Below are 27671 nucleotides of genomic sequence, written 5' to 3' on the forward strand. Positions count from 1 at the left end.
TGTTTTGAAATGCAGAGGACAGTGGCCAGCAGACAGACTGTCAGTGTCATGGCACAGCATGTGTGTCTATGTCAGAGGGCAATCTTGGGTGTTGTGCCTCACCCACAGTCCAGATTGAGACAGGGTCCCTGTTACTCCCTGCATATGCCCCGCCCTGTGAGCTTTTAGGGAGTCCTGTGCCTCAAGAACACTGGGATTATAGGCATGCGCTCTAGTACCTTTTACTTGGGTGGTGGAATTTTGAACTCAGGACCTCATTGCTTTTGTAGTGAGCACTTTATTAAGCCACCGTCTTTCCAGCTCCAAGTGATATCCCTCTTCTTAGCAGATGAGGGTGATGGACTTTGTCATGAAATCTCCGAGCAGCCACAGGAGAGCAAAGGAAGGAGCAAGCAGTCAGCTGCTGGCTATGTTGATGGTTCTTTGTTTTGAAGACAGGGTCTCCCTTATAACCCTCCCATGTAGGGTGTCCTGGAGCTCATGAGGAGGTAGCCCAAGCTGACTCTGGACTCAAGATTCTTCTGCCTCCATCTCTACTGTGCAGGGCTGCAGGCATGCTTTCTCCTACCCTGCTTGTTTGCTCTCATGCTAGGATGCAATGTTTTTCTCCCAGCTCCACGAGTCCTTCGTACAGCACCTTGAGTGGAGTGGGGTTCTCAAAGCTTAGGATCCTGTCCCCGACTCCCCAGGATAAATGTCTTCAAGATGGGGATCTCTGCAACTATCCTAAGCTATTCGTGATAGATCCCAGTAGAGATGTGTGTACTCTATGGACTCCAGACTTGAACCAAATCTGTGTTGTTAAACCTTAAAGGCTCCAAGGTCAGGGCTAAGTACTTGGCTTCTCTAACCTCAGTTTTCTCATCTGAAAAATGAACCTAATGATCATGGTACGTTCATGGCTTGGTTATTACCATGAAGAACTTTTGTATTAAATATCTGACAGTGGATTCAGCATAGTAAGTTGTTGCTAAGTCCTCCCTGGGTGTAGGAGGCAGGGCATAGGCTCAGCGTAGCTCTTCTGCTGTCTTCTTGAACATGTTCACAAACTCATTGCTGGTGTCCTTTCCTCCCAGCACACTTTCCTACAACTCCTAAACATCTGTGCAAAATAATGCCCAAGGTCTGTTCTTAGAGTTAATTAAAAAAAAGGGGGGGGAGCACAGCTTTAAAAAGCAGTCATTAATACAAACGTAATTGTTCATGGAAAGGTTCTGTTCATTTCTTCTTATAAAAGCCCTTGCAAGCCCTTGCAAGCACCTATTCTGATAGGTGATCTTCTTGATAGGGAAAAACACCTTTTCATGTGTTTGCCAGCAAATTCTGTGGGGATACAGTGTTGAATCTGTCTGAGTTCTGCTCCTGATGGGATTGCAGGTTTCTCCTGAGTTCACCTCTAGACTGGACAGGTTGACGAGCTTATTATTTTTCTGGGTACTTCTTTTTGGTAAAAGATTACAAATGAGACTGTTTTAAGTAGTAAATAAAGGAAATAAAGGCTGCGGATGAGACTATCCTTCGGGCTTCTGTTTTTGTGGTTCTGATGAGCGCATGCGTACACTGTCCCCATCATTTCTCCCTGTGTCTCCTGCACTCACGTCACATCGAGTCTGTCTGCACATCCTTGGGCATGGGGAATTTGCTAATCTGGTTGGTGCTTGTGTGTTCTGCTTCATGCATGCCTCTCCTCATTCTGTACAGCTGTTCCCTCTGCTCTCTCTGCCCTAGTCTTAGCCAAAGTTCTTTTGAAACACATTAGCCACCAGAACCCCTGATTTACTCCCTATATTAACCAGTACATCTTTCTCTCTGTTTGCTCTGATTCCTTTGGGTGGTAACTTAGTGCTTCAAGGTCAAGTTCTATGAGATGGCACATCTTTAGACAGTAAGGAATAATGTTAGAATTTTCTGTCCTTTTCCTTAGCCTTCTTGTTCATCATATATAGTTTTCTATCCCATTCTCTGATATATCTAGGGTATAACCTTATATCATTATATTCTTGCTCTGACCTAGGCAACAGAAACATAAGAGTGAATTAGAGCCCTGCAGGTTAAATAAGGCCTATGAACAATGACAAGATTCATTGTAGTATATACGATGGCCAAGAGACCCAGAAAGGTAGGCTGAAGAAGGCCTGTTCATCTTCACCAGGTACCAGTGAAAGAGAACCAAGAGAGGCTTGGCATAGAGGTGCAGAAAATAAAGATTTACCATGGAGAAGGCCATGCATAGTATGGACCTCAATGTTGAAATGGGTGTTTGGAGGTGGACTGCCTTGTGAAGTTGAGCACTGGGGTGAAATTGGAAGGATGCCTATCAGAGTAAAGGGACCAGCATGTGCTGAGACCCAGAGTATGTCTGGGTCTGTTAGAGACACTTGAAAATCGCTTGGTAGATAACTCCAGTGAGTTGGCTTCGTCTAGGCTCAAAGCAACAAAGAACCTCTTCCTTTTGAACTGGACATGAGGGAATCTAATGAAAGCAATTTGGGACTTGCAGAGTTGGAGTATAAGGAGACATTTGAAGTTGGCGTCTAATAATGCCTCCCTCGATAATACAGAAGGGACCCTCCAGGAATCTCCTGCCACCGAAGTCACGGTTTGAGCTGAGCAGATGGGGAGTCCAAAGTTACTTATCTCTGATAGAAATACTTGTGATACCAGAAGACTGGAAAATGGGTCCAGAATAGGAGAATAGGCAGCTGTACTTGCAGAGAGGGAAATCTTAGAACAAGGGTTTCTCTGTGTAGCCCTGGCTGTCCTGGAACTCACTTTGTAGGCCAGGCTGGCCTCAAACGCACAGAGACCCGCTTGCCTTAGCCTCCCGAGTGCTGGGATTAAAGGTGGGCGCCACCACGCCCGGTGCAATTGTTTGTTTTTGTTTTTCTCGTCCTGACTGAGGATAGGGAAGGACAGTACTGGTGTAGCGGGTAGAAACCAGGGAGGCTTCTGAAGTTCCGTAGAGTATAGGGCAGCCCCAACTCAAAAGAAATCATCCACTCTCAAATATCAAAGTGCCAACTTCTCGAAGGGTTTACTGAAAGAGAAATGCGGTGCCCTCCCCATCCCCAAGCCCACACCCCATATCCCAATGCTTTCTTGGGCATTTTCCACTCACACCACCACTTCTGTAAAACTCTTCCTTTACTGCCTTCATCTTCCTGCACCAGTAATTCAGAGCTGACTTTTGGCATGGGTAGGATAAGGTAAGGGGGCTGGGGCGTGCCTTTCTTTTCCTTAAGAAGTGAGAGGCAGGGGCTTACCAATAAGAGGGCTCTCTGTTCCCAGATCCCCCAGGTAGCTCTCTCTTTGCTGTCATGGTGTTGGTTTTCCCAGCTAAACCCCTCTTCCCCACCCACCTCAGTTCTTTTTTCTCCTAGCAGTTGATCAAGCTCTACACTCCATGGCTGTGATCAAGCACCAAACAAGCAATGCCAGGGAGGAGAAATGTATTTTCACTATGCTGCAAGGGAGCCCCCTGGAAGCAGGAGTGTTTGCTCCATGGTAATGGGACTGTGATGCACGACTTACTTGGCCCATCAGGAAAACAGAGAACCTGGGCTGGAAGCAGGACTGGGTTACAACCCTCAGCAGGCTGTTCCCCCAGTGACACACATCAGCCACCCATGTCTCCCACCCCAGTGACTCCACAGTCTTTCCTAACAGCTGGGGACCCAGTGTTCAAACACATGAACCTGAGGAGGACATTTCACATGCAAAGTTCTGTGAGCGCTATGTGTCTGGATTGGGTGGGTTTAGCAAGGCTGGTTAGCTTGTGCTGAGAAGTCTGCTGCTCTTGAACTCAAGGCCACACCCCGCTACTTTTCTGTGTGTCTTCCTCCCCCTCCAGCGCCATCAGGTGGGCCCTGCACGAGTCTCACAGCTGCAGTTTCTAAGTTCGATGGTAGAGCCTGGCTCATGGTTAGGGTGTTTGGAGCCCTAGTGCTCTTGCCTTAAAGTCCACATCTCTGCCCTCACTGGGAGATGCTTTTAAGACCTAAACTGGATCACATGTGCAAAACACTTGGCCAGGTGCCTTGCTCAGTGTAAGTGACCAATAAATAACTTCCCTGATTATTGCCGTTATTTAGAATATAAATATATTTAAGAATATCCTGTAAATATTCAATTGTTCTTGCTAAGAAGAGGAACAAGGCCAGGCGGTGGTGGCGCACGCCTTTAATCCCAGCACTTGAGAGGCAGAGGCAGAAGGATCTTTGTGAGTTCGAGGCCAGCCTGGTCTACAAGATAGTTTCAGGACAAGTTCCAAAGCTACAGAGAAACATTGTCTCAAAAAAAAAAAAAAAAAAAAAAAAAAAGATCAAGGGTAGAGCTTGTAAAATAGGGAGTACTTTAACTTCACAGGTTAAACCATCCTAGGAGACACAAGTAGGCTCTAAGTCTGGAGTGTCCTAATGTCCTAAGTGTTGGCCTCTCTTTCTTTAAACTGCTTGGTCCAGTTCCATGTGTGAAGTGGGACAAGCGTAGAAGCCTGAATCTCACAGTCTACAGAGAGCTCCATTTGCTTTTCTGGGTGGTTACGAGTTAAGTTTCACTCCAAACTTACAGGGTCCCGATTAAAAACCATTCTGTCTTCCTCTGTCAGAAGGTCCCCCTTTTATAAAAGTTTGGAATATGGGCAGAATAGAAGATGTGTTTAAAGGACATTATTCAAATGTCAGGTTTAATTAACTCCCATCTCCAGAAGCCAGCCAAAAGGAAATCTGCAGAGCACGTTCTCTCTCTCCCTGTTTGAGGTGATAATTGTATCATAAAAAACCTCCCCAAACTCTTGTAAATTAAGTAGAACCATTTAAATATATTTATAATATTATGTATTAAAATAGAATATATGTATGTGTGTGTGTGCGAAAGAGAAAGAGAGAGAGAGAGAGAGAGAGAGAGAGAGAGAGAGAGAGAGAGAGAGAGAGAGAGAGAGAGAGAGTGGAGGCTGAAGTGCCTATTCATGGTATACTCTAGAGCCAAGTGTGATAGTCTGAAAATGTATGTAGTCAAGAGAGCACTAAACAGTGTAGTGAGCATGCGGTGCTGTGTACTGGGAGCATACATGGAGTGCTTGTTTACAGTTTCTGGGATCACGTAGGGGTGCACACTTTGCTGACAGGGAGCTGGTTATTAGACCCAGAATAAACAGCAATCCCATGGTTAGGGAGGCCATGGTGTCTGCACGCTGGGCCTAAATTGCCTGCAACTGGTTCATTCCCAGTGGCGTAACCAGATTTGTATCTCTTGCAAGAACAGCTGAAAAGGTACGTAAATCAAAATGACGGGATGAGAATTTAAAAGCAAGAATGACCAGAAAGATCCCTGGAAGACCGCGGTTGGGCTTGAGCCCCCCATGTCGAGGTCCAACATTTGTACTGATTACTGTCTGACAGCTCTTGAGTCTCCAATGATAACAGCCATCTGACTTGATCGGAGTTCAATGGATTTTCACTAAAATAGAATCATCGCCTCGGTGATGGATAGAAAAAGTAAAACAATACATCCTGATAAATGCTCTGCCTGCCTCCTTCCTCTCCCCGGCGGTGACCTTGCACAATCCATAAGACGGCGCAGACAGAGCCCTGGCCATTGCCTCAGCACGTCAGGGCTTGGAAATTGAAGCCGTTCTGAAACCCATCAATGGGGTGAAGGGGGAATGGCCCGAGAAAGCAATGGATCATGCTTAGAGGGCTCGGAGGGAAATCGGGTACACTGAAGGTCAGCGTGTAGCGTGTCCGGAGGGGACAGCCGAGGCTCTCATTCTCATGCGTGGGAGGCTGTGGCCCTGTGGAGTAAGATCAGTAGAGTACAATAAAATGACAGTTTTCAATGCGTGTAATTTCTTCTCTGGAGCAAAAGACCCTGAAGAACGGTACAAAATAAGCACTAGCCTCAAGCTTGATGATCCCTGCCCCTGGGTCTTCCTCCAAATGGCAAGGAGCAGGTATATAAGAAACCCCTTACTCTCTCTGACAGAATATTCGTTTACTAGCTCGGTTATCATCGGAGCCAGCTCTGGGTACCTCAAACGTTATTGACCACCAGTGACAGTGGCAGCAGCATGTTATAAAAAGGAAGCCATCTAGAGCAGGGTGTTCAGGAAACTCCTGACCCCTTGCCACCATCCTCAATGCTGGATTAGAAAGAGATCCTTTTGGACGGTTGAAGGCAAAGAAGTTAGATGTTGGCAGGCACTCCTCAGTGAGGGTAACAACTTGCTAAAAGAAAATATTAAAGTAAAAATTAGATCATAAATTTGGAGCCACAGTTACCCAGCCTAAAGTGCAAATTGCCAAACAAGTCAAGAGACTCATTAGCATTTATGTAAATCAGTTATTGCTCTTCTCCACTTCCTTAATTATCCATGTTATTTCAATACAACCCTTTCTTTGATGTCCCAATTCTATATTTAAATAGTGCAAGATTTCTATCGTATCCTCCCGCAGAGGTTTGCGCCATGCAAAAAACATGCCAAGAGCAGCGCTTTCACAGACTATGGGGAAATGTTTAATTGGTTCATCCCATCTGAGTTATGAGGGCGAATTACTAAGCACATAAAACCAGAAACACGGACAGGACCTGCAAGAGGCCACTGCAAACTCTGCCCCCAAGTCTTCGCAGATCCTCCCTGGGAGCCGATTCAAAGGGAAGTTTTGCAAACTTCGTTGCATCTGGCTAAATGATTGATTTAAAATTGAAATATCTGGAGACCAACACCTGCAACTCTCTCCCTGTTGGCAGGGAGAGTTGATTTCCCGGCTGGATGAAGAGGACACACATGGCAATGAGAGAGGAGCGTGGGGACAGAAAAGAGTAGACGGAAAGTCTTTCCTACCCAACGCACCGTCACAGATCTGAAAAATAAGCTTTTTTTTTTTCCTTTGCCAGGAGTTATCTAAAGTTGAAAAAAGAAAAAACCTTCACAAATTGTAGACATGAATGGTCTTTCTCTAATAAATGTGCTCCTGAAACGACAGAGCAGCCACAGAGAACTTCACAAGCCCTTAACTTTTTCCTGTGAAGCTGAGAGCGCCCACCTGCCTCACCTGCCTCTGGACAGACTCTGTGAAGATGAATTCTGACTGAACATAAAAGGAGAGAAGAAAACCTCCTCCTCCTCTCTGTTTTTGAAGCGTTACTGGATCTAGTTCCTTTTGTTTTTTTGTCCCCCACCCTACCCCAGCCCTCCTGGAAACAGCAGGTCTGGTGTGAAGACTATTTAGTGGAGGGGTTAGTGGAGGACAGGCTCAAGTTCAAGGCCAAGCTTCGCTAGTGGCCTTGTTTAGCATTTCCCCTGCTTAGCCTCCGTGAGCAAAATGTGCTGGGCAGGGCTGTGCTTGAGTCATCAGAAAAACATCTGTGCTGATGTGGATGCTGTGCAGTCTGTAGTGAGTGCTCAGTAAATGCTGTCAGCTTGTACTCTGGGCTTGTACTCTGGGCAAGGCGCTGGACTAAACGGGGCTCCCTCTGAACGCAAAATGAATAGGAGAGTTACTGTCCCACAGATTTTACAATGAGGGAATGGGATTTGCGTAGGTAAGGGCCTAATGCAGGGACCAGCAGCGTGGACCTAAGAGCTAGAGGACTTGAATCTTTTGTCATTATTGTTACGCTGTCCACAAAGTGCAGAAGTGCACTCACGGTCAGGACACTGTGGAGTCGGTTCTCTCATTCCATCTCGACGTGGGCTTTCCAGATTCAACCTTGCCCACAGAAACTTGAACCTCTGAGCCGTCTTGCCAACCCCAGAACTAGAGTTTCCTAAACTTTCCCGAAGTTGGAGCAGTACCTACAGACAAGAATCACACAGTAAAGGTGTAAATCAAAGATTTAAAAAAAAAAAAAAAAAAAAAGGAAGCAAGTTTCATTTCCTTTGTCTACTTAAACAAGAAGTTTTTACAGAGGACTCGCTCAGGTACGTTTTTGGACCATGCCAAATTCCAGGCTCTAAACACTTACACTTGGATATTCAGCTCTGCCACATCTGTGTATCGTTTAAGCCACCAAGCCGGGTTTGTATGACATTCCCGGGTGTTCAGAAGCAGAGTCCCTAACATGATGAGCCTGAGACTTACTAAATGTGGTAGAGAAGAGGTGGTGTGTGTGTGTGTGTGTGTGTGTGTGTGTGTGTGTGTAATCATGTTTCTTAGAAAAAAAAGCCATGATTTTTCTAATCATACATATGGTTTCATTAACTGTAAAATTTTGAAGAGAGCTGGAGATTTGAGTTAGGAAGAGTGCTCTCTTGACATGCGTGAAAACTTGGGTTCAATCTCCAGCAACACATAAGGCAGGTATGTGGTAGTGTGCCCTTATAATCCCAGAACTCACGAGTGGAGGCGGGAAGATCAAAATTTCAGGGTCATCTTCAGTTACATAGAGATCTCGGGGCCAGCCTTGGCTACATGAGGCCATGTCTTTAAATAAATAAACAAACAAACAAATAAATAAATGGAAAAGAAAGGAAGGGAAGACAAAATAAAAAGGGAAAGATGCAAAAAGTTGTAATGAGCTTTAAAAAAAAAGATAAAACCTTCTTAGGGAGACAGCTCAGTTGGTAAAGCTCTTATGTAAGCCTGGCAACCTGAGTTCAGATCCTCAGAACCCTCATGTACCACTCATGTCCCTTACCATAATCCCTGCACTCCTATAGGAAGCTGGAGGGGAAGATGTGAGGATCCTCTGAAGATGTGGAGGGTCAGATAGCCTAAGGGTACACAGTAGTAAAGCTCTGGGGATCATCCTATCTGGAACAACCTGAAAGGCAAGGACTGATTGTGAACTTGTCCCCTGACCTCTGCATGAACACTGTGGCACACTTGGGTCTGTGCTCACATTGTGCTGATGGATACACACCCCCACACACTCCTTTCTCAGAACCTTCAAAATCCGATCACCGTCTCCATCCCTCCAAGATGTTGCTGGAGAGAGTACACAATCCAGTTGTATGAGGAGTTTTCCCACCTTCTTCTCCACTTGGATCCCTTTAAAGTCTTATGTCACAATCACAACAGGGCCACTGGAGAAGGGAAAAGATGGTGGCTCAGTTTCCTGAGGTCGATGTTGTCTTTATCACGTGTGCTGTCTTATTCCAAGTGGGCATAAAGCTAGCGTGGAGCATGGCACCAAGTGGGAATTCTCCTGAATACTAGGGGAAAAAAGAAAGAAAAAACAAATAAAAATTTAAAAATTAGCATGCCACCATCCCTAAAAGAACAAAGTCATAGAATCCTGTCCCCTGTCACCAAGCTAACCCTCTTCCACTTGGAAACATGAATGATCGTCCACTCCCCTGGTTTCAGGACTTCCTGCTGCAGAACTCCAAGGGCTTGCGTGCAGAGCCCCACCGCCAGGGAAGGCACATTGTTCGGCTCCGAGAGCCCAGTCTAAAATCATCATCATGCATTTTCATCAGGATGAAATATCGGGCGCTCTGCTCAGCGCAAGGTTTTATTAATGATGTGCTGTCAGGGGCTGGATGTTCTGCATATTTGCATATTAAACAGCTGAGTGAAGAAACATTCCTTTTATTGCTGCAGGGAATAAATCAGTTTAAAGCAAGTTCTCATCATTTATACTCCTTTCAGCTAAGTCTTCTTTTATTGAAATAAATTGTTGAAGTGCTTTGCTCATTCTTCGAATACTGATGAAATTTACCTTGATAGGACCTGAGGAAAAATAATATTTCCTTAAAGGTGCAGTATTGTTCCACTTTTGCGTATTACTTTAATCCATTATTGATAAGTTAATTTAGAAATATCAAGCGAAAGAGGAAGAAAAACAGGTTTGAACAAAGACTGTTTCCTCTGGATGATTTTGCCAATTGTGCTTTTATTGGCAGAGCACAATTAAATAATAAAAAGCAGCAGGGGGCTGGAGAGGTGGGTGGTTCAGGGGCTAAGAGCGCTTGCTATGCTCACAGAAGATCTAGGTTCAGTTCCCCCGGCATTCACAGCCACCTGTACCTCCAGCTGCAGGAGATACAACACCCTAACCACATACCCTTCGTGCACATACAGACAAGCCAGACACACGTAGAGAAATACAACTAAATAAAATTTTGGAAAAAGAAACAGAAGCCTATTTTATTAAGGCCTAATTGTACTTTTACTAAGGACCCGTGAGCTGGTTTTGGATTCAAATCCCAGTACACCCCACCCTCCTGCAAGGACTCAAAGTCCGGTCATTTTCACTTATGCCCGTCTCAGGTAAGGCTCACAGGCTCCATACAAGGGCTTGGAGTGCCTGTCTATTCAACACCTATCCTTTTTAATAAGATTGATTTTTAATTATGTATATGTGGGTCTGGGTGGGGATTTGTGCATGTGAATGCAAAAACTCACAGACGCCAGAGGGGGAGTATCGGATCCCTGGAGCTAAAGTTAGAAGTACTCGTGAACTGCCAGATGTGGGTGCTGGGAATTTAACTTGGGTCCCCAGCAAGAGCAGCAAGTGTGTTTTATGGCTGAGCATCTCTTCAGACCCTCATTGCTTATTCTTTATGGCTGAGTTGAAAATCTACTGTTCACTTTGTGATTTGAAAACTTTTTTAAAGAGGGGGACCTGGCAGCTGCAGAGATAACTTAGCGGGGAAAGTGCTCGCCATGCCAGCCTAAGGACCTGAATTCGGATCTGACATCCGTGAGCAAAGCTGCCAGGAGTAGGGGAGTGCTCCTGGAATCCTGGAGCTGAGAGGGTCTTTGGGGTTCAGCCAGTCTCATGGAATCTGTGAGATACGGGTTCGGTGGCAAAAAAAATTAGAGAGCAGTCAGGCATGGTGGCACACACCTTTAATTCCAGTACTCAGGAGGCAGAGGCAGGTGGATCTCTGTGAGTATGAAGCCAGTATGGTCTACAAAGAGTTCCAGGACAGAGAAACCCTGTCTTGAAAACCCTGTTACACAGAGAAACCCTGTCTTGAAAAACAACAACCACAACAACAAAAAGCTAGAGCGCAATAGAGGAAGACACCTGGGATAGACTTCTGGCCTTTGGTCTTGCGCGCACACACACACACCCACGCACACACACACCCACGCACACACACACACGATTCTGACCCATATCATGGCACTTTGGGAACTTTTGGTTGCTCATCACCATCTTCCCACTGGGGAAGTTTCTGATTGCACATAGCCACCCTGCACACATGGTTCAGAGCGGGCCAGTTCTCCGTGGTCTTCTGCTCTGCCTTTGTTCTGTACCGCCTCATCCCTGGAGGAGGGACAGATGCTGACAGGTGTGAACCAGTTTCTAGGGTATCAGAAAAGTCATTTGATGAAGTTGAGGCTGGTACAAGGACAGTGGGACACCACTGTGTCCAGAGATGGAGACAGGGAGGACCAAGTCCCCAACTAACCTGCTGAGTGATAAATGGAGGTGGCTTCCAGGCACCTGAGACTCTTGGACCCAGTTTTGATAAGGCTGATGGTATTGTCCAGGGCAGAGAGGTGGCCCAGTCTCTCAAGGAACTTATAGGGAAGCCAGAAGAACTTCACGACGCAGTGCTTGCTTTGGTTTTTTTTCAGTCTGCATGAAGCAATAAGAAGCCCCTGTTTGTAGTTCACTGCCAAAAGAAGCATGGCCTCCACAGAACTCAACTGTGGCAGAAGCTACTCGAATTTCAGTGGCAATGCATGCTTAACAAGAGGAGAATACGATCTTTTTATTGATGGCAGCCAAGAAGGTGCTGGAGCTCTTGCCTGCAGAAAGAGGTATCCCAGCTCAGTTCTGTTAAGGGCAGGATTAGGGAAGCAGGATCAGTGTCTGGGAGGCACCTCAGTTTTCCAGGTTCCCTCAGCCCAGAACAATGGACACAGGAGGATGAGCAGTCCAGCATGTGTGTGTGGGCGACTGTCCCATTTCCAAATGCTAAGAGGCTTCAGAAAATGTCTTTAGAGCTGAGAGGCCTCAGACATACATTTAGGGTCTTTCAAAATGGACTAGGGGGCAGATGGATAAAGATGCAGGTGGGGCATCTTTTAAAAAGGGGAAAAGGTACCCCTAGGGTGGCTTTGGGCTAATGAGCTGGGAAAAAGACAGACAGACAGACATTCAAGAGCCCAGCTCCACAGCACTCAGCTTCTCTTTCTTCTGTGTTTGTGTATGGTGGGCTTTTTGCACCTGCTGTTTGTGCCGTGTATCCTAGGTTGGGGAGAGTTCCCAGTCTTTCTATGGCGATTGGCTTCCTTTCTCTCCCTCAACCCCCCTCTCTTACGTATATTCGAGGCATGTGGGTGTTTTCCCAGCATGCATGTGAGTGCACTGCATGTATGCCTGGTGCCCATGGATGCCAGAAGTGTATGTCGAATCCCTGGGACTGGAGTTATAAGGGTTTGTGAGCCATTATGTGAGTGTTGGGAACCGAGCCAGGATCCTCTGCTCTCCACTACGGAACCATCTCTGCAACGCTTCCTGTGTCGCTCTTGATGCTCGTCTCTCACACCCCCACTATTCTGCTCCATCAAGAAGGTCACTGTCCTTGCCTTGCTCAGGTAGAGTTCTGAGCTGTGACTTCCCTAGGACTACCTACTCAATGGCAGTGAAGCCTCTTAGTTTTGAGACTTCTGGGGCCAGAGGAGACCTGGTCAGCTGAGGGATTTTTTTTGTTTTGTTTTTTTGTTTGTTTTTTTGTTTTTCGAGACAGGGTTTCTCTGTGGCTTTAGAGCCTGTCCTGGAACTAGCTCTTGTAGACCAGGCTGGTCTCGAACTCACAGAGATCCGCCTGCCTCTGCCTCCCGAGTGCTGGGATTAAAGGCGTGCGCCACCACCGCCCGGCTAGCTGAGGGATTTTGAACTCACTGACTCACCTCCAGTTTTAGCAGCCTCCTCACCCTCCTGGTGGGAATAGAAAGTTAGACTAAGAAAAGGTGTCTGGACCTGGGCTCTCTAACAGGTAATGTAGCCAGTGGCCTGGGGGCACTATTTACATTTAAATTACTTGCGATTTAAATAAGGTTTAGGCTCAGCAGCCTCCTATAGCTAGTGGCTAGCACAGTAGGAAGGTAGTACCTGTATCTGGGATTTCTGTGGAACTTTCTACTGCACAGAGTAGGAATTGGCTCAGTTTAGGAACACAGGGTCTTAATTAAGTCACTTTTGTGGGTAAGGAAACAAGAGGCACCTAGGTACTCAAAACCTGAGCGCTTTTAACCAGGACCCCTCATCCCCCAAATGTTCCTTTGTCTGCATCAATGGAAGGAAGCAGAGTCAGGATGTGCCTGGCGAGTCTCTGTGGACGAACTGGGACTTGGTGGCCAGAAAGCCTGGTCCCAGGGGACTCTGTGTCGCAGGTGTTAACTTGATTAGCCAAGCAACTCCCCCTTAATTGCCTGAAGTGGACAGGACAGTTTCTGAAGCTCAGCACAAACCTTAGCATGGTGAGTCAGCCACTTCTGCCTTAGTAGCCTTACCAGCCTGCTCGCTCACTTGGAGCTTCTTTTCCCAGATTTGGTTTTGGATGGCAATCCCCTGGCCAGCCGATTAAAACACATGTCTGGGCCCCACCCTGCTGCTATGCACGCTCTTGGTCAGAGACTGGTTGGGGGTTGGAGGTTGCATTCCTAGCCAGTTCCCCAAATACTGCTGAAGCTGTCGGACTTTTTGGGTCACTCTTAGAGCATTCCCTTTGGACTGCCTCAATTTATTCCCTTACAGAGTGGTACTTCATGCCCACTCTTATGTCACGACAGAGACTAAGGTCTGTGATGTGATGTTTACAGCTAGGGCCATTGTAGATACTTGAAAAATCTGTGATGTAATGTTTGCAGCCAGGGCCTTGTAGATACTCAGCAATTATTAGTAGCTATTTCACTGAGTATGGTATTTCCGCTTGAAAATTGGACCTAACTCACTATGCCACCACGGATGAAATGAATATCATAGCTTTTTAACAACGTGAGGACCTTTCAACTTGAAGTCATCTGGTCCAACGAGGATAGAGGTATTCTCAGCGTGAGACTTTTTGGCGCTCTGTAAGCAGGTGTTTTCTTTCCTTCTAGGCAGTAATTTTAAAAAAATGTATCCGTGTACGTATGTGGAGGGGGTATGCCACGATGTATGTGAAAATCAGAGGCCTAAACCAGCTGGAGTGAACAGGAATGAATGAGTTCTAAAGAGATGCACACTCACGTATGGCTGTTAGATTACTGAAAGACTAAAGCCCAAGACATTAGATATTCACAGGCACCTCCTATTTGGAGAAGGAAGGTCTGAAGGCCTGGGGCCAGCCAGAGGAGGAACTTGTCTCCCATGGAAAAGTCTACCTTACCAAGCATCAGATGACCTGCTGGAGGCACTGTGGCTGACAGTTTAGACTGCGCCACTATTGCTCTCTATTCCCCACTCCCCACATTAGGACTCTGACGATGTACTGGAGAACACTGGGAGGTCAGGAGCGTACCACCGTGCCTGTCTGGGACACTCCTGTCATTACAAGACAGTGTACTTAGACAGAAGCCGGTTATCCACTCCTCTAGAGGTGGAAAATGGGAAAGATCTTGGTGCGGATCAGCGATCCACAGCACCGGCATCTCCTCCCCACACCCGCTTCCTGTAGATATTCACAAAGGGCCTTATTTGGAAGCATTTTGATTTTCATTCTGGTGACGGGCCTTTCTTCCCAACTCTTTGATGTCTATTGTACCGTGGTCCACCTCCTGAGATATTGCTACTTAGACTCTTAGCGTCTCCACCACTCTTCTCCCGTGGCAGTTAGAGTTTCCATCCTGATTTTATGGCACATGAGGGATAAGAGGGATGTATGAGGTCATCTTGTCCGGCCTCAGCCAGCCTAGGATTGTTCCATAATGGTGCAGTTATGTATTTGGTCAGTCTCATTTCAGATGACTCACTGATGAGGCCAGGGAACTCTTACTGTGTGGATTTCTGTTTTGTTTGAAACGAATCCTCGGAGGCCAGCAGGAGAAGGCTATAAGACCTAAGTCCGCCCCAAATGATTCTTCCCTAGCGATGTTCTTCTGAGAGTCATTTTCGCTATAAATCTTCATGCAATGTGGGAGTTGAGTGCACATTGTAAGTAGACCTCAAGACTATCCTAAAATGTAAGAAGAGCCCCCAAATTAAAATGCATACTGACACCTGGCTCAGTCCCCCAGCACTGTGTGCACACAGTGACTGCTGTGTGTATGAAAATCACACACAAAGTATGTGTTTTTGCCTATAGGCTGCTGAATGTAAAAGTAGCATCTTGTTCCTGCATAACAAATCCCTCGCCCCCCCCCCTACGCCCACTCTGATATCCTCATTCTGCAGGGGAAAAGATCCTCTCTTCAGTGTCAGGTTCCTCTCTGGCAATATTGGTCGCTGTGAAGATCCTGGCACAAGGCTGCTTATGACTGAGGTAGAGATTTCAGGGCCAGATTGAAGGAGAAGAAAAGAGATAAGAAGAGAAAGGTAAGGGCAGGATGACACAGAGTAAAAGAAAAATGGAAATTGAGAATTGGACTAGACATAAAAACTAAACAACATGAAAGATGGGGAAGAAGATGAATGAGAAAATGAAGAGGGAAAGAAGGCACAATAGGTTTGGGATCAGACATCCATACTCTCATCTGGGATGCGCCCCTGAAGAGATCCTTCTAGATCCTTCCTTTGCTGCAGGATGCCAGTTCCCCAAGTGTGACTCACTTTTTGTATTTCCAAGACAGGGTTTTTCCTTGTAGCCCTGGCTGTCATGGAACTTGCTCTATAGACCAGGCTGGCTTCAAACTCAGAGATTCAAGATTCACCTGATCTGCCTCCCAAGTGCTGGAATGAAAGGTGCGCACCACCACTGCCGGCCTCGCTAAGAGGTCTTGAGTCCAAGAAGTTCTGGGTGTCAGAAGCCCCAGTTCTTCAAGCTCAAGTTTGATAGCCTTTGCTGTTTTGTTTTTGAATGACTCCAGTTGCTTTCAGGATTGGCCCAGCAGTTAGGAGCTACTTCTGTTTACAGAGGATGCCACCCCTTATCATTTCCAACACCCACAGTTGCCAGCTTTCTGGCAGAATGCTTAGCCACCCCAGGCACTGCCGCTTCCGGTTCAGGCGCAGCAAGCATCAAGTGTCTAGCCACCCAAGGTCCTCAAGCTCTTTATGCTCAACGCGTAGCATAGTCACGTGATCTATTCATTAACACACACCCCTCCACGTAAATTCCTGTCCTCATGCACTGGATACAGTTTAAAAGCTGGACACGCCAACCTCTCACTTTCTCCACTGTTTTAGACAGGGTGAGCATCTCCCATCTTCCCCCTTCTCTTTTTTCTCTCTTTTTTTAGACAGGGTTTCTCTGTAGCTTTGGAGCCCCCTTCTCTTAATAAACTTTTTTTTTCTGTTTTGTTTTGTTTCGAGACAGGGTTTCTCTGTAGCTTTGGAGCCTGTCCTGGAACTCGCTCTTGTAGACCAGACTGGCCTCAAACTCACAGATATCTGCCTGCCTCTGCATCCAGAGTGCTGGGATTAAAGGTGTGTACCACCACCGCCGGGCTAATGAACTCTTAAAGTGGCTTCTGTTTTGTGTCTTGAGATACATCCTCACGTCCGGTAATTTCAACCCCTTCGCCCCCTGCTTTTCTTCCCCCTAACCTTCTTTCATTCTCCCCTGCCAGGAGACAAGCATCACTTCAGAAACTCCCCCAGGAAGGCAAATCTCGCCCTTTTCTCCTGCAGCCTTACGCTCTGGAGGACATTCAGTGCCATGTCGCAATCCCCAGGTTCTTTCTCTGAGCAACAAGGGCCTGAGTCTGGAGTTACATGAGCATCAGGGTTTATCTTTCACTTTTCCTTATGCGTCCCCAGTTAGCACATCATGGCTGACAAGAGACTCAGGACCATTAAGGAGTTTATTTTCATCTTTATTTTATCATTTAAAACACAGTTTTCCAACAAGAGTACCAACGACAGAAAAGGTTTTACGCTGAACAGCCACCCAAATTGGCGGTTCCGTTTCGTTCCTCTCCTCTCCATTCTGGTGTCCTCCCTCACAGCGCTCAGGAAACTCAAGTTGCTTTGAGCAGATCCTGGCCGTAATGCACCCACTGCTCTGGATGGACACTACAACATAATTATCATTTAAAGGAAAAATAAATCACTGCAGTTCATCAAGTTGCTGAAGGGCTGTAGCTTATCCAAAAGGGAAAAATCAAAAGTCTAAACGTCTTCCTTCACTTCGGCATGGGCTGTAGTTGTTCAAGGGTTCGTTGTGTTGCACACTACTGATAAATATTTATCACTGTTAAGTGAACAATCATTTGGAGACAGATACCAGTTTACGATGCCGCTTCTCTTAGCGTCCTAATTGTGCCTCTGCCTTGCCGTTTTATGTTTTATCGGAATATGCAGACGTATACTTTATGAGGTTGGGTAATGAAGAGCGAGAGACCCCAATAAACATATTTGCTAAGAGTAATGGTTATCTACAACTCAGCAACCCGGGGTTAGCATCGCCTGTATTACACAATACCAGGCAAGCGGTTCATAGCTCAATTAGACCTTACTTGCTTCATTTTTAGGCATTATGTTATTCTAAATTAACACTATATTTCATGTTCTCCAGGTCTAACTATTAACCAGATTTTGGAACCTTCAGGGTTTATTATTTAGTAATCCCTGAAGCTCTCAAGCAGGCATTTTTTTTTTAATTCCTGCATTAGAAGAGATTAAAAATTAGCTGGAATAGCCTGTTAAATAGCTGGCTCTCTGTCCTTCGCTAATTGTGCCTGGGAATGAAAAAAGAAAATGCAAGCGAGGTCAGATGGGGATGTGCCAGCAAATTTGCCACCTGCTCATTGTCTGCTGAAATTGGGGTTATTTAAATTAGTAAATAATTGTGAAGTCTCCATTGAGTGTCACAGAGCGTACAAATCAAGTACACAGACTGGGAACTGTTCTCTTTCCCCTTTATGTTTAAGTTTTCAGTAATAGGAATACATTTTGAATGTAAGCATAAAGGTGAGATAGAATATAAAATATAAAATGGAAAACAGAATTAATAAAGTAAAAAGTAACCATAAAGGCAGGTGTTTCCCAAACAGTGGCTAAAGTAGCCCGGGAAAGCACACTTTTAAACAGAAAAAAAAAGTACTATATTACTGGGTATGTATGGTGTGTGTGTGTGTGTGCTTTGTGTGTGTACACGTGCCTGTCCACATGCCCCGGCATGTGAAGATCAAGGAACAGCTTTTGGGAGTCAGTTCTCCCCTTCTACCATGTGAGTTCCAGGAACCAAACTCAATCCATTAGACAAGTACTTTTAGCCAGTAAACCACCTTGCTGGCTTTAGAAGAGACTTTTATGTCTCGTCTCATCTCCATCCTTGCTTGTTAATCAGAGGTAGGAATATTTTTTTTTTCCCAAAACATCTCAATACATAAAGATCATTTCAGCCACCGCCGCCCGGCTCAGATAAATTGTCCTCTCACTTGCTGTTTTTCTTACATGGAGGTTCTAATAAACTTGGCTTTCTTTGGGTCTCTGCGTAAGAACTCACCTCTTTATTTTCTTCCTCTTTTGTGTATTAAATAGATGTACTCAGAGACCAGCAGAGTCTGCCTTTGTTACATAGCAACCCATCATTTGTGCTTTGCTCGGTGATCCACGCACCTGCTGGTCCTTTTCGTACACCCTGTCCCTTCTCCCCTCTCTGGCCTTCTGTTCTAGGGACATTCTTTCCTTTCACGGGGACCTAGAGCCAGTTTTATTGGTTTGAATGCAAAGAAGTGGCCGAGTGAGCAAGTGCTCCTGGCATCCAGGACGGTCAGGGAGCCGGTCTTGCATCCCATAATGCACAGGACAGACCCCATCAGATACCCACCTGTTCCAAGTGTCTGCAGGGCCCCTATTGAAAAGCTCTTCCAAAGCAAAACAAAACAAAACAAAACAACAAAAACCAGCCAGGTGGGGTGGCGCACGCCTTTAATCCCAGCACTTGGGAGGCAGAGGCAGATGGATCTCTGAGTCTGAGCCAGCCTGGTCTACAGAGTGAGTTTCAGGACTGCCTCCATAGCTAATAAGAAACTGTCTTGACAAAACAAACAAATCTCTGTTGCCTCGTTGAGCCACTGGGCATTTACCAAGCTCGTGCTTCGCTGCCTGTTTGCCCCGCACGTAGTTTTCTAGTCCACATTCTAAACCCCACGTCTAAGAAACCTTTGCTAACAAGCTAGAAATGCAGCTCGGTCGGTAAACAGTTTGTCTGGCGTGCCGAAAGCACCGCATAAAACCCAGCGTGGTAGTGCACACTTGTAATCTCACCCTAGGAGTCAAAGGCATGGAGATTAGAAGTTCAAGGTCATACTTGGCTGTGTAGCCAGTTTGAACCTAGTCTGTGCTACGTGAGACCCCAGGAAGAAGGGGAAAGACACACACACACACACACACACAGAGAGAGAGAGAGAGAGAGAGACAGAGAGAGAGACAGAGAGAGAGAGACAGAGAGAGACAGACGGGGGGGGGGGGAGAGGAGAGAGAGAGATCTTTGCCAAGTCCTAAAAGTGACCTGTTGCACCCTCCCTGTCTTTCTTGAAAAGGTCATCCAGTTAAGCTTAGTTAAGCACCCTTGGGCCTTGTTCTTAGCTGATCCTTGGTCTTACTCCTCTGTCCTTATAGAATCTTCATATCCCAGTCGCTATTGTTTTTGTTTTGCATAGAGTATGTTTCTATAGAGCCTTTGCTGGCCTGGAATTCATAGAGACATACCGTCTCTGCAGTGGTTACATAGTGTAGTCTTAGTCTCTCTAAGTCAGTGTAAATGGAACTCATGTATTCTTGGCTCACCCTGGGATAGCTGCAGTAAGAGTCTTGTGAAGTTTTAGTATGATGAATTCCTTTACCTTTAATGTCCTCTTCTCCTAGTGACCTTGTACCCATTGCCTGCTGCACGCCCCCAGCTCTGCTTTTTGGCTGTGTGTGTGTGTGTGTGTGTGTGTGTGTGTGTGCTTGTGTGTGTGTGTATCCCCCGATGCCTTTTCCCCATTCAGAATTGTGCCCTGACTCTCCTCTCATCTCAGGTAGTCCTGACCCACACCACTGTAATCCAGAATGAAATCTCTCTTATTTTAATATGTGTCAGGACATTTCTTTCCTGCTTCCCTCCCCAGTAGGTGGTAAACTCTGTGAGTCTGGGATCAGATAGATCATGCCCTGTTATTGACATACAAATAAAATAAGGCTGTTGGATAAAAGCGTGGGCACATCAGCAGAAACAGGATACAAATATCAGTTCAGTCAGCCATGAACTCAAAAGGATGCTCCTAGCCTGGTCTGTTGTCTTCCCACTCCTCCTCAGCATTTTCCTGTCCCAGCCTGGCTGCATGTATGAAAAAACTTCTCCCACGAGGTTTCTGAGTTCTGCAGGCTCTCTAGTGAGTCTCAATGTACCTTGACAGTGGGATGTATTGGGCATGCCGATGCCTCCACAGCCCCTGTCAGCTTATCCAGGATGCTTTGACGTTATCACGCAACCCATATGTCAATACCCAGGGATTTTTAGATGTCGCAGGTGCTTTGAGCCTTTGTGTTCAGGTCTCCATCGACATCATCTACTTGTGAAGCCTGGCCCAGCCTGCGTATCCAACACCGTTCCTCGATGCCCTCTGAGGATCCCCGCCGAGCTGACATATTTGATATATCTTCACTAATGGGTCCCGACTCCATAAAAAGTATTAATGACTTCTCTTTTTGAAAGAGAGACTGCTTTGAATACAAGTCTTTATTACCTCGGAAGTTCATAAAAGCAAAAGCGACATGTTTCCCCCATCTTAGGACAGTGACGGAATAACTGTCTACTGGGGGCATAGGGATCCTGTTGTGTGTCTGTGGTCTGTGATGCCAAACGTCACACCTTCTGGTGGCCCAGGCCATGCATGGCTCTCTGGCTTGTTTATGGAGAACTCTTTCTCTGGAAGAGTCTTGCAGAGGTTTGGTTCTTTTTTATTTTTTTTTCAAACTAGCTTTATCTCATGACATGCAAGGGGGAAACCCTTCTTGTTTTCGGATGCTGGGAGGATTCTCCCTGGATCTTTGTTGCAACCATCTGGGAAAGAGTTGTGATGGCTTCTCAGTTAAGAGAGAAGGAAACCCATGTGCCAAGATGAAAGTGTGGTTGAACTTGACCTTTACACCTGTCTGCAGGGGTTGGCATAGATCCTTTTCTCAGTCCCAGTGAATCGAGGAGAAATAGGGTTTTAATCATCTGAGGATTTTTAATCCTTGAGAGAGTCTGACTAAGGAATCTTTATCTAGGCAGTGATTAATATGCCTCTAATCCCAGCACTCAGGATGCAGAAACAGGCAGATAGCTGTGAGTTCACGGCCAGTCTGGCCTCACATAGTGAGTTTTAGGACAGCGAGAGCAACACAGTGAGACCCTCCCTCAAAAAACAAAACAGCACAGAACAAAACCTTCCCTATTCCCTCTGATGGAGGGCCGGTGGAAGTAGATTAAAGGTCACAGGAAATCTAAGCATGTTGCTTTAAAAAGACAACTCTTTTGATGAATAAACCATGCAAGAGCAAATGCAAATATTACATAACAGAAGGCATCCTTTGTCCGGCTTGCTTGCTCAAGAGAAAACACGGGTCTTTCAACAGCCCATTTCCCCTGGGATGTGATTCCAAACTCATCATGAGGGATTCGCCTGTGGGAGAGTTCGAAAGCACAGCCATCTGGACATCGTGTTCCTCATTCCCATCAGCTCTCTAGAGCTTGCCTGCCTTCCAGCCGGTCTCCTCCAGAGTTTCAGCAAAGCGCTTATGAAAGTGCTTTGCTTGGGTGTAGGTTGCACACAAGCTGAAGTGCAGTTATTTGTCCCCTCTTGGGTTCTCAATTCAAAAACTGACTGCCTTTCAGTGGTTCTGTTGTTGTTGTTTTTGCTTAATACATATCACTTTTAATTTTTTTCTTCTTTGACAATTCTGTACATGTATGTGGTTCATTCTGACTGCTCTCACTACATCCTCTCCCATTTTGATCCCACTCCTGCCACACACACACACACACACACACACACACACACACACACTTCTTACAAGTCCCTTTCTCTTTTTTTGGTTTTTTTGAGACAGGGTTTCCCTATAGTTTCTAGAGCCTGTCCTGGAACTAGCTCTAGTAGACCAGGCTGGCCTCGAACTCAGAGATCCGCCTGCCTCTGCCTCCCGAGTGCTGGGATTAAAGGCATGCGCCACCACCTCCCGGCACAAGTCCCTTTCTTATGTTCATGTCTTTATATTTTGTCTTGCAACCCATTGAGTTTAACCAGAGCCATCTGTGTGACGCTGATGTGATCACCTATTGGAACCTGGTGGGCTTACCTGTGTGTATACAAATAAAGACAATACCCACCTCTTTTCCAAAATCTACCAGTACCTAATAGCCAGTAGTTCATCAGGGCAGGATATGGACCTGTGAGTTCCTCCCTGATCTATGATTAGCGGTTGACAGGTCTGATCTCATGCCGATACAACACAGGCAGCCATGGCTGCTCTGAGATCTCGACAGCAATGGCTGTGCATGCCTTAAAGGCAGCACTTCATAGTCTTCCCTGCTCTTCCCTTCTTTCCAGTCCCTCTTCCTCCACGTTCTCTGAGCCTTAGAAGGCTGGCATAGGTGTCCTGCTGAGGGCCAAACACTCAGCTGTCACTTACTCTTGACTCTTGGTGTCTGTGAGTCTGCAGTCACCATAGTTCAATACAAAGCAAAGCTTCTCTGATTAAGGCTAGGTATAGTATATACCTTTGAACACAAATATTCAGAGGCAATTTGATGGCATTTCGCTCTAGTTGAACAATTGTACTAGGCTTCCCTCTGGTTTTGATTGTGTTTACAGTCTTAGGTGTAAATTCCCTCCTGTGGAGAGGGGCCTCCACCCCACAGAGACCATGCTCCCTTACCACCATTGCCTTCAGTGTCCCTTGCTGTATGTCCTAGGGCATGCCTCTATACTCACATACTCATAACATACACTAATATACTAATTGTCCTGGTCTTCCTCTTATGGCTCCTAAGCTCCACTGCACAATTTTCCTACCTGCCAGCCACACTATATCTCTTTTCCAGTCCCAATCTTACGGCTTCTGTTGTCCTCCTAAATAATCTCTAGCTGTGGCGATACTTATATACTATAATAGGAGTACTTGTCTTTGATTAAAATGTATTTCAAATGCGGAGCAGCTACTATAGGGCAGCTGAGATTTGGCTTCCTGTGTGGATATCTGGCCTGATGTGGAGGAGTTTTGGGTTTTTTAAAGAAATGACAGCGTAGGGGTGGGGACCATTACTATTAACATCTGTGGGGGATGTTAATAGTAATATTAACATGTAATGTCGGGATATTTACTACATGTGTGATTAAGACAGTCCCCAGTCAGCCCCCAACGTTAAGAGCACCTAAGGGTGGCTAGAGGTTCCAGCGAGAGTCTGCCATTCTAACCTTCTCAATCCTGAAGATCCTCTCTTCTACTACTGTTTGGTTTTAACTGTCAGCCTGGCCTGACAACTCTATTGTCAACTGACCCAGCCTATTGTGGGCGGCACCATTTTATGGGCCGGACCCTAAAAGTGTAAAAGGAAGGAAATTAGCAAATGGTGATCCTGGATACATTTGTCTCTCTACTCTTGACTGTTGCTGTAACCATGACTACCTGCTGGAGTTCCTGCCTTGCCTTCCATTCAGTGATGGACTGGAAGTGTCAAGCCGAGCGAACTCCTTCCTTCTTCCCTCAGTTGCTTTGGATAGGGGTGTTTCTTCAGAGTACCACATAAAACTAGAGCGCTCGCCATGCTGTAAGACCCTCGGTGCTAAGTCATGTAAGTCAGTCCTATACTTATAGCATATGGATTTGAGAGATGAGAAGGTTGTGAGTTAGGAGTGGCGTCAGTCAAACCTAGGACCTAGAGACCTGTGGACAGGGTGGATTTTGTGCCCAAACTCTGAATGTCATCTTTCTTGCTTCTGCATTTATGCTACAAAAAAAGCCATATGCCTAGTAACTCCCTCCCCCAGAAAAACCAATGTCCTCCACTTAGTATAGGCAAAAGCGAGTCTTTGCAGGGAAATGTCAGACAGCATGTCAATTTTGCTTTCTGTTGCTCTGCTGATGTATCATTGGAAATGCTGTGCACGCCCATAAATTTCGCCTCTGGTTGCAGTCAGCATGGTACATACATGGAACATTAGAAAAACAGTAAATCCAGCCCATTTATTCCCATTAACCAGCAAAAGCATCCTGCGTGGGCCATCTAAGTACCAGAAATTACTGACACGGCCGTCAAGACTGTGGGAAGAGAGAAGCATATGGCAGAATTCTCAAGAGAGCAGATTGCTTTTTCTCGTAAGAGTGCCTCGTTAGACTATCAACCCTTGTAGCGTGCGGGATCCACTCTTTGTGGTCCCAACGTAAGCCCTGCATCTCACAACACGCTCTTCACCTTCTGTCTCCTTACACCGCCGACTTCTCCCACTTTCAGAGTGGCCTAAGCCTCGAGGTGGGCCCTTCACTTTCCCATGAATTAATAAAACATCTATGGCTGTTTCCCAGCGCATCGTAGCAGCTTCAGTCTGTTTCGATATGAGGACCATTAAGACAGGGAATAGATAAAGCAAGCTTCGTCTTTCAAATGCTCTTCCGATGTGAGACAGAATATTATTAATCTCGACTGCCTGCTGCTTTCATTTACCATGTTGCTGCTCGTGGGATTACAGGCAAAGGTTTCATAAGTTTCAGATGAAATATGAATATTTGTTGTCAAAACCACTGTTAAGCTTTGAAAGCCCTGCTAGTATCCATTCCATTTTATTATTCTTAGAGTATTAGCATTATGATATTTATATTCACAGACATTCCTGTGTTCTAGGTCCTAGGAAACAAAGCTCTGCCTCCCTCCTGCTCCCACGGCTTTTAAGTTCTTTCTTCCTTTCCCTCCTGTTCTGCTTTAAATACTCTATTAACTCCTTAAAAATTCCATACAATGCATTTTTATCATATTCATCCAGCTCCTCCCCCTCCTTTCTCCCAGGTCCACCCCCCACTTTCCCGGCCCCATCGACTTCACGCCATCTTTTAAAAATTTGTTTAATAACCCATCAACTCCAGTTTGTGCTGCCCCATACACTTCCGGGTGTGGAGTCATTCCCGGGCTGCGGCTGACCCACCGGATGCCACGCACGTAAGGAAAACGCATGCTACCTTCCCTGGAAGTCATCAACTGTTGGTTTCTAAGTTAGGGGTAGGGGGCTCATGAGTTAAAATGTTGGGTGGCTTGATGCTGTGCAGGCAGCCACAGCTCCTGTGAGTTCACAGGTACAGCCATCATGTCCCGAAATCTGTTCTGCTCCTGTCCTTCTTGACCACTGCCTCTCACAGTCTTTCTGTCCCCGCTTCCTCTATAGTCCCCAGCCTTGGGAAGAGCCTACGCAGATGTTTCTTTTCTTTTCTTTTTTTGAGTGTGCATTCCTCAGATTTTTTTTTTTTTTTTTTTTTTTTATTCTCTGCGCTTTGACAAATCGTGAGTTTTTGCTTTTACCATGAGTTGAGAAACTTTCCTGGTTTGGTCTGAGAGCTGCACTAGCCTAAGTTAGAGAGACAGGGATTTGAAGGGCAGTTTGATATTAGCAAAATAATAGTAGTAGGTCCAGTCCTAGGGCCTATGAGGTTAAATTCGTTCTTGTCCCTTCCTCATTTTACAAGTAGGAACAGGACATCAGAGCCAGTGAATGAGCTTCTGTCCATCTTGCCATGTCCCTTGCTTCCCTGGGACACGCATGAGGGCACACAGATGCCCTTGTTTGGGGAGCAGAGTTGCCTGTCTTTCAGACTGGAGATAGGTCGTGGAGAGTTTAGCTGACTTCATCAGATAGTTACACGTACACCCCACCTGGGAGACTGTTGCCTGCCAAGGAAGGTTCAGGGGGCTAGATCAGAGAGGGCAGAGCCAGGCTGGGAAGGTAGAGTCTTCGTGGAAGGCAGCCAAGGTCACATCAGAAAAGAAAAAGAAAACACTTTCGGAGCTGGAGGTGCAAAGTTCAGAGAGATCAAAAGGAGGAGGGCTCAGGTTGTGAGCTGAGAGAACCAAGCAGCAGGTGAATTAAAGCTCGGTGATCGTAACAGTAGAACAGCACAGCATAGCCCACTGCACTGTCCCATGTGGAGCCTTCCCGAGGACCAGACATTCAGATGCCTATGAGCATATGTCAAATACCCGATGGAAGTTGGGAACTGTGACTCTTCCAAGGCGCTCTGCTGAATTAGCCCAGATGTTCTCAAAGTGAGCTCTCCAGATAGCAACATCTGCGTTACCCGGGGACTTCTTAGAGACGTGCACTCCAGAACCCACCTCTCTGCCTACTGTGCCTGGGAAGAAGCCCTTCAGGGGATTCTGGAGCAGGGCTGAGTTTGAGATGCAGAGGCGAGAAGCCAGAGCAGAGATCCTGATGTTCCCGTGCTGAGAAATCCTGTCGTCTCTGTCTGCATGCACTGCCCTGACAGCCTCTGGTTATTTTCCCACAGCTCCTGAGGCTGAGGTCTTTGATTAAGGTTCTAGTTATCATCCTGCTCATAGGTGGCCATGTCCTTGTGTCCTTATTGAAAGGAGCAACTCTATCTTCTTTTACCTCTCCCCATGCATGAGGAACCCACCTTCGTGTTCTAAGTGCCTCCAAAGGCTTCACCTTCTAATACCACCTCTTTGAAGATTAAGAATGTGTGTGTGTGGGGGGGGTGCGTGCATAAATACAGTTAAGATGCACAGCCAAGTCCACCCCAGTTTACAACGTGTACTGTATAGGCCAGAAACACACTACTCTGGGGAGCCCTGAAACCAGGAAGTGGGTGGGGCCACATCAGCTTGCAAGGACCACCTCCTATCTGGGAAAGCATCTCTCTCTGTCAACACAGGTGCCACTGTGTTCTATCACCATAGTGTTTTTCTTGTGACATTTCTGATCTTTCGGTGCCCCAGCCATAGCCAGCCCATTGTCATGCTAGCTGTAGCTTAAAGAACTGGAGGCTGGAAGAGAATCATCTATAGAAGTGGCTCTCAACCTTCCTAGTGCTGCCGGCCCCTTAATACGATTCCTCACATTGTGGTGACCCCCCCCCCACCATAAAATTATTTCGTTGCTACTGTACAACTGTAATTTTTCTACTGTTACAAATCGTAATGCGAATACCTGACATGCAGGCTATCTGATATACGACCCCCAAAGGGGTCACCACCCGCAGATTGAGATCTACAGGATGGCACAGCAGGGTGGGTGCTTAAAGAGTATTGAGTGGGTGATTTCCACCTCATGGAAAAAAAATAGACCGCACAGCATGCAGAGGATTGATGCTTCTTGAATAGCAACCCCAATGGACTCCGTGAGAAGCAGCCCCAAAGGCAGAGGGCAGGGCCCTGACCTGTTCTAAGGGGCTAGTTAGGTGTAGCTCTGTGCCTAATCTCCTTATCTCAGTGGAACAATAAAGATAAAGTAGAGGTTTCTTCTCTGGCCAGAGGAGAATGAGGTGGGCTTGGACAAGAAAGCTCTTGCACTGGGTGGAGCCTCCTTGCTGAGTTTTCTTCTGCTAGACCAGAGAAGTGCTAGCAGGAGGCAGTGGGATTTGAACCCTGGTCCGTCTTTCTTTCTCACCCTTTCACCTTTCACTGCCTCCATTCTCCATACTTCTTTCTT

General features: G+C 46.2%; 1 protein-coding gene across 2 annotated transcripts in view; it reads left to right on the top strand.

Annotated features, from left to right (window-relative positions):
- Wwox (WW domain containing oxidoreductase) overlaps positions 1-27671 on the top strand; it is an 884382-nt gene that overhangs the window by 458387 nt on the left and 398324 nt on the right. The gene's annotated exons all lie outside the window — the stretch shown is intronic.

This window comes from Arvicola amphibius, chromosome 15 (assembly GCF_903992535.2).
Source record: "Arvicola amphibius chromosome 15, mArvAmp1.2, whole genome shotgun sequence".
Taxonomy (NCBI): domain Eukaryota; kingdom Metazoa; phylum Chordata; class Mammalia; order Rodentia; family Cricetidae; genus Arvicola; species Arvicola amphibius.